The sequence below is a fragment of the Limulus polyphemus genome, unplaced genomic scaffold (genome assembly GCF_000517525.1).
Source record: "Limulus polyphemus unplaced genomic scaffold, Limulus_polyphemus-2.1.2 Scaffold588, whole genome shotgun sequence".
Taxonomy (NCBI): domain Eukaryota; kingdom Metazoa; phylum Arthropoda; class Merostomata; order Xiphosura; family Limulidae; genus Limulus; species Limulus polyphemus.
Genome location: NW_013666198.1, coordinates 315,234 through 322,549, shown reverse-complemented (window position 1 = coordinate 322,549; position 7,316 = coordinate 315,234). Strand labels below are relative to the sequence as shown.

The 7,316-nt window shown below is 33.6% G+C and overlaps 1 pseudogene; it reads right to left on the bottom strand.

Annotated features, from left to right (window-relative positions):
• The window catches only part of LOC106459291, a 98,192-nt pseudogene that overhangs the window by 12,711 nt on the left and 78,165 nt on the right, over window positions 1-7,316 (bottom strand).

The following is a 7,316-nucleotide window of genomic DNA, read 5'->3' as shown; positions in this document are numbered from 1 at the left end:
TTTAACTTTAACTTACTAACTAACTACGTTATTACTTACGTTTACTTTACTTATTATTATTTAGTTTAGTAGTTATTTCTTTTTCTTTTTGTTTGTAGTACATATATATATATATATATATATATATATATATATATATATATATATATACACACACACATTTTTTGTTCAATATGACATATGGTAAAGCTTTGAATTTCGGTGTTGGCGAGCCGGATTCGATCCCGTGCGACACTGCACTGTATCTCACCCACTTTAAGTTGTGGGTGCATTATATCATTGACAGTGAATCCCTTAACGTAGATAATTGGTTTGTAGGGTGCTGTAACTGGCTGCCTTCCCTCTGGTTGTTAATTCAAAATTAAGGTCAGCAGCAGCTAGTCTTAGCAGCTTTGCAATACAAACAGACACTTTGTGATATCAAAGCAGCATTGAATATTTAAAATAGTTTCTAAAGATTGTCTGACTTGAGTCCTGCAGTTCATTAGGAACGTGTAACGCTGTAGGATGAAATAGGTTTAATCGAGATAAAATCAACAACGATTTATTCCATGATGACTTTGGCATTTTATGCTACCAGAAGGTATTGCAGCACTAATACACCTTTCCACTGGATCAAACATATTAATTAGTTTCGAAAAGAGTTGTTAACATAAGAATGGTGGGAATACCCGCAAATTATTCATCATAAACGGCCATTTGTTTCTTTCTCCAAGAAATTATTTTGTAAGAAATATCATAGCTCAACAGATGAATAATCAAAAGAAAACTGAAACTAAAAACGGAGAAGAGATAAGTCCAACTGTTTTTCATTCATTTTAAAACAAAACAGAATAACCAGATGGAAACTAATGTTCTAACTGTTCATTTTCTGCGTTTAAACCGTAACTTTTAAAGTATTAGCGCTGCATATATATATATAAATAAAGAGTTTCAGCAAATCTTTTATCCCTCATCGTCGGGCCCAACTGACGAGTTTTCGTGTTGATCGAAAGGCCTTTTGGGTGGCGATATGTAGGAGATAAAAGATAGATCTAAAATGCTATTCTTACACACCTGTGATTTTGAATCCGTTAAGGGAAATATGGAAAAACAAAACAAAAATATCTGCAGTTTACTTGATTATAACCACATATTTCAGGCCTATTGGTGACAGTGATAGTCTAAAGTTTCATAATTTATTCTGCGATCTAATTATCTGTTTAAAGTTCCTGATGAATTTGGTCCAACAATTAGCATGAAAGTTGGATATGAACAACATTTGTATGAAGAGTCTTTAAAAGTTGTCTTAATAACCACAGAATTATTTTTCTCTAACACACTTAAAAAAACAACAACAACAAACAAACAGAAGTAATCATTTCGTTATCAAAGTTTTCTCTTTAAATAAAGCTAGTTCGCTGAACTAAAGTTGTCAATGGGCCTTTGTTTTAGTCTGTTTTTGGTCAGAGTTCGTCATTTTTTATGCGTTATTCCCGCTTATTTCTGGCTTTGGTATTAATATTAAACTGCTGAAGATTCACTGGAAATTTACAGAAAAATCGTTGATGGTCGTCCAATGGTTGTAGCGTTCATGTTGTTGAACTTCACGACTCTGTTCTGTAGTTTTTGTTTGTTTGTGTTTGTTTTTCAGACCAAAGCCACAATGGGCTATCTGTTGTGTTTACTGCGGGGAATAGAATCCCAGACTTTAGAGTTGTAAGTTCTTAAACTTAATGCTGATCAAACAGGGGGACGGTTTGTAGCAGCTTGTAATGGTAACTCTAACAAAGGCCCAAGAATATCGTGGGTAACAATACTTATAAACAAAGTTAATGCTTTATTGCTATTTGACCAACAAAGCTAGAAAAAAAAGTCAATCTTTCAATCAACTAAACAAGAGAAGTAGATTGCTTAGGCAGAGAATTCATGATCAGTATACTGGAATGGACGGCAACTGCCTGTTGTAAAAATAACAAGTGTAGAGGAAGTTTCCGTCTTCAGGTCCGCTATACTTGTTTTTTTTTTTATAACAGGCAGTTGCCGTCCATTCCAGTATACTAATCAAGAGAAACATTTTATTTCAAGATAATAATAAAAAATATTTTATATTGCTTTTTAATCAAATTAGAGAAGTGTGGCGCGTTTTAGATCAGGTGACAAATTCTACTTGTAATTCTATAAGTCTAGTAATAATATATGCAAATAACGGTCCCAAAATTCAACCAGAAATAAAATTACAAAACTCCTAATACTTACATCACTTGCAGATCCTTTAAGCCTAAAAAAGAAGAGTTGTAAATGCGCTCAATAAAGTTATTTCCAAGGGAGAGATCGATTAGTTTTGTCTGGCTTCTGAACGGTGAATCTTCTAAGGACTGAATATGATTATAACTGAGATCTCTAAAGGACAAGAGAAATGAGTTTTTACTTATCAGCCACCCAACTATAACAACAAAATGTTTCACTTTGATTATAGTTTTCTCTAAGTGACCATCCAGTCATCCGCGTTGATGGCTAGCAAGATCTGCGAATCCAAACTGTAGAAGTTGACCACATGTACGTTAATAAAAATTGAAAAATATCAGGAATAGTCTATCTTCTTTAATTTGTTTAAATTTAGCTCAATAAAGCGCAGCAAGGGCCCGGCATGGCCAGGTGGTTAGGGCGCTCGACTCGTAATCTGAGGGTCGCGGGTTCGAATCCCCGTCACACCAAACATGCCAACCTCCGCCTTTGCCTGGTCCCAAGTCCAGGATGAGAAAGAGGGAGGGTTGGGCGCGGGGCTAGCAACTCCACCCCGTAAAAACCAACCTGCTACAAGTAACTGCAAACAACACCTTCCGTTGGCGAGGTGTTGTTGCGGCCCTATGCTCCACTGGGAGTTTACAGGAATAAAAAAAAAAGCGCAGCAAATAGAAATTGGTACACGATTATATTTAACTTATTTATCAATTTTATTTGTTTGTTTGTTATTAAGCACAAAACTGCACAATTGGCTCTCTGTGCTCTGCGAGTATCGAAACCTGAATTTTAGAGTGGTAAGCCATGAGACTTGTCGCCGAGTCACCCTGCGGCTATTTATCAATAGAGTATCGTTCCAAGTCGCTCAGAATAAGTTAGAGTTTAGAATTATCTACACGTAAGTTAATAATTATAGCTACTGGTAACAACCATTTGGATAAAGAAACAACTCGAAGTTAGTAAACAGCAATAAGAATTCAAACATCGCAAAAACTGACCTGTTAGTGAATTTTTCATTATATCTAAAACTTTAGAACACAGAAAATGAGATTCGTACTTACAAAAGACGAAGTTTTGTACAATTTACCAGTTCCGGAAGCTTTGAAAGTCGATTAGATTTCAGATTGCTGAAAGAATATATACATGTATTTGCATTAACTCATTTCGTTACATCTCAAAGCAACTAAAAGATACAAAAAATTACATAATTGCAAACTTAATCTACTTAGATGTCGCCTACTTAACCGTATTGAAGCAGAAACTTTTATAAGACATTAAAATAATAAGAAACCTTACAGAAATCCAGAAAAAAAAGGATCTTTGTTCTTTTTTTTAAGCGCAAAGCTACATAATGCACTGTGCCTACTTTAGGGGTTAAATCCCGAATCTTGGCTTCAAAAGCCTGCAAGTTTGAAAGTTAATCATTGTGTAAATGCGCTCAATAAAGAGGAGTTCGATTAATTTTGTCTGGCTTCTGGACCGAGCCATCGGTGGAGAATACTAAGATTAAGAATTGAATGCGCAGGGCTGTATTTTGGGAGAATTTATGGTAAAATGTCGGACAACATTGCAAATAGGACAAACATCTGCCAAAAAAAAAAGGTCGCCATTTCTTGTGAGCACCTGCACAAAGAAAGTACATTCCTTTATCTGTCTCTCTATATAGCTTTTCAATTTTGGTATATATTTTTTTTTCATTGGGTTTGATAAATGAACACGAATGAAACTGCAGGATGTTATTGATATTATTAAATAAATCATGATGATCTATGGAAACTTGAAAAATTATACTGGATATAATTTTCAATTCTTCCTAATCCCTTACAGGCTTTTCAAATTGGGTGTCTGGGTACAAAATCTCGACGGTACACTCTGCAGAAGGCCCCTGTTTAACAGAAGATGTTCTAACGCTGTGGTACCGCTTAGATCAGGAAACTCCTTCAGCTTGTGAACTTCTCTGAGAAATCTGGAAAACAAATTACGTCAAGTGTGTAGTCAACAAATGTATTATCAAAATTTTTAATGTTTAATTTTAAGGTACTTATGGCAAGTTTGTGGCTAGCTATGGATATCATTGTCGTGGTTAATTGCGGAAAACTAATCGATCAGCTAATTCTAATTATTAATTAGCTACCTTTTTTATAATAGATGCTAACTACTCACTAGATTTATGTTGTTAATTGCAACATTTCAATTCTGGATCAACTTGTTAGAAATATTAGTGTACTCGTTTCGGGTGACAACATAGTTCTCTGGACTTCTCTGATAGTTTGTTTTTGAATTTTGCGCAAAGCTACACTAGGACTATCTTCGCTAGTCGTCCCTAATTTAGCAGTGAAAGTCTAGAGGAAAGATAGCTAATCATCACCACCCACCGCGACCCTCAAATTGCGAGTCAAACGCCCTAATCACCTGGCCATGCAAGGCTTGAACTTTTCAACAGATTATCAGCCGAAACGTAGAATATAAACTAATCAATTATTAGTATCTAGTAATAAAAAATTGGTAACTAATTAATAACCAAACCTTGATGACAGATTAGGCCATTAACCAGGACAATGATTAATTTTATAACGCTAAATATAATCTACTCCAATTGAATATTCGCTTTTTTTTTGTACTTTCGTATTTAGAGTTCAATAAAGATTTTTTTCCAGAACTTATCTTTACAAAACTGTAAAATCAATTATATAAAAAATCGTTTGGTGCAAACGGTTTCTCAAACCACGTTATCGTTTCGTACTTTTTTGGAGAACACGTTGAAACAATTAAATATAGAGATTAGTTTATATTTCGTATAAGTGAAACAATGTTAATGTAGATTCAAAATATACCTCTGACTCTGTCTATATCCACATTCGTTAACTGTAGCATTAGGCCAGACACAACTTTTCATATCAAATCCATTTAAATATCGAATAATGATGTTTTACGGAAGTGTAACATTAATGTTGAAATGTACAGAACCTAATATCGGTTATCTTGTTCTCCTCAAACTTAAACAACGGACGGAACAAAGCATTGATGACATTAATGGCATTAGTTGTTATATTTACGTATAATTAAATTTAAATCATTACCTAGTTCATTAACACAGTCAAACTCTGACAAAGTAATGGATAAAATTATTTCTCTCTCTCATGATATGTTATACATAGAATTAACTGACTGAACTAATGTCCGTCCAAGTGTACAACGTGGAAGGAAGGCAGATAAACCAGAATATAGTATAATCCCAATATGCTCACCAGACGTCATTAGTGTAAACTTCATTAAAGTGAATCCTCTCCATGTTATTCGGATCCATGGTAACTATCAAGCTGTGAAGTCAATGTTAAATTATTATTAATGTCTATATTGTTTCTAGATTATGTGTACGGCTATCAACGAGCGCTTTTATAAAAGGAAAACCTGTAATTTCATGAGCTGTGTGTGTGTTTAGAATTCTGTTATATATATATATATTTCTTATTTAGAAGGTTTAAACCATTTGAAACTTTACACTGTCATAGAGAATAATTTGGTAAACTAAACATCAAACAGAACTTAAATAAAAGTTCGAAGTTAAAATAATAATATATGTATCAACGTGGCAATTAGAAAACAATATGTGAAACTGTCGATCTTCTTCGACATAGTTGTGAATTGAAATATTCATCAATTCATTTCAAATCAGAAATTTATTTGAAGGAAACTGAGAGTTCATACTGCTAATTTTTTTTCTAAATCAAACGCCACCTGTCTTATTGTTAACTTTCAGTATAAAACAGCTTTGTTGTAGAATAACAAATTTGTTTTGTTATATCTGACAACACAGACATCACAACGTCGGTTGATTTAACTTTCAGTATAACACACGTGTTATATGGAAGATTTATAGCTTGTTTGTCATGTTATTTCTGACAACACTAGTTTTACAGACACCACACAGTCGGTTGACAAAAATAGAACTGGAAGCTGAGCTATTTTTGCCTTATGATCGACGAAGAAACATTGGTTTTTATTCTTCATTTAGCATATTTCAACGTGGGACTACAGAATATGTTTAGCAGGGCAAGTTAACCAACGTTTGTTTCGTCAAATTGTTATAATAACGTCATCGCTTTGAAGGAATTTATCATTGGTAATTATTATATAAAGTAAATAAAAAACAAACAAACTAAACTATAAGCCCAACAACATCCTTTAACAACTATAAATATGCATAAAACCATCATATGTGTATTTACTTATTTTTTTACACTTGTTATTTTCAACTTAAACAGATATCTCAAGTTTTAGCACAACCATCACCAGTATTTAATTACTAATCAGAGCGACGAAATCTCATTAATTCAACCATTTATATCTAAAAGTTATGAATGAGTTTACTGTATATATATATTTGTAAGTAAATATATTACCGGTACATGAACAAACGGTTTCTTACAGTTTTTTTAAGCCCGGAAGGTTAGAGAAAGCATGTCTTCCTACGTCCACAATAGGGTTTCCTCCCATTTTTAACAGGGTCAGCTGTGGGTTGTTTTGAAAGGCGTTGTCAGGCACGTAGGTAATCTGGTTATCTGCAAACGTTCTTATAAGGAGAAGGTGAAATAAAACATTAACTTTAGGAGTGCTAGCGCTAAACACATTTTAATATACAATAAAAGAACCTTCACTCATTTATACTATTAGTGATCACCTTTCTCATGTGACGGTTTAAGGGGTTAGAGAGTATATTATGAGAGTGTTATTAGAACAAAGGAAGTGAAACGTAACGTGGAGTTACTGTTAGGTTTATTTATTTTAATTTTCAAGCTTATATACCGATTTATACTGCTCACTTCCGGTGGAGTCCGTATATTGCATCGTATTAAGTAATCTTATGCTTTTGTCTATACAAAACTCGGTGTAGAGAAGAAAAATAAATAGGTAAAATCATTGATTTTCTGTGCAAATTACGTAGAGAATTCCAACAGTAGTTAGTGGGGTTAACTGCAATACTGATTTTATTTTTGGTTAAGTTTTATTTTTGTTTTATGCGACTCACGAGTTATTAGATATTCAACGTATAAATTCATGGATATAAAAGCAATTTGATGCACAAATAGCTT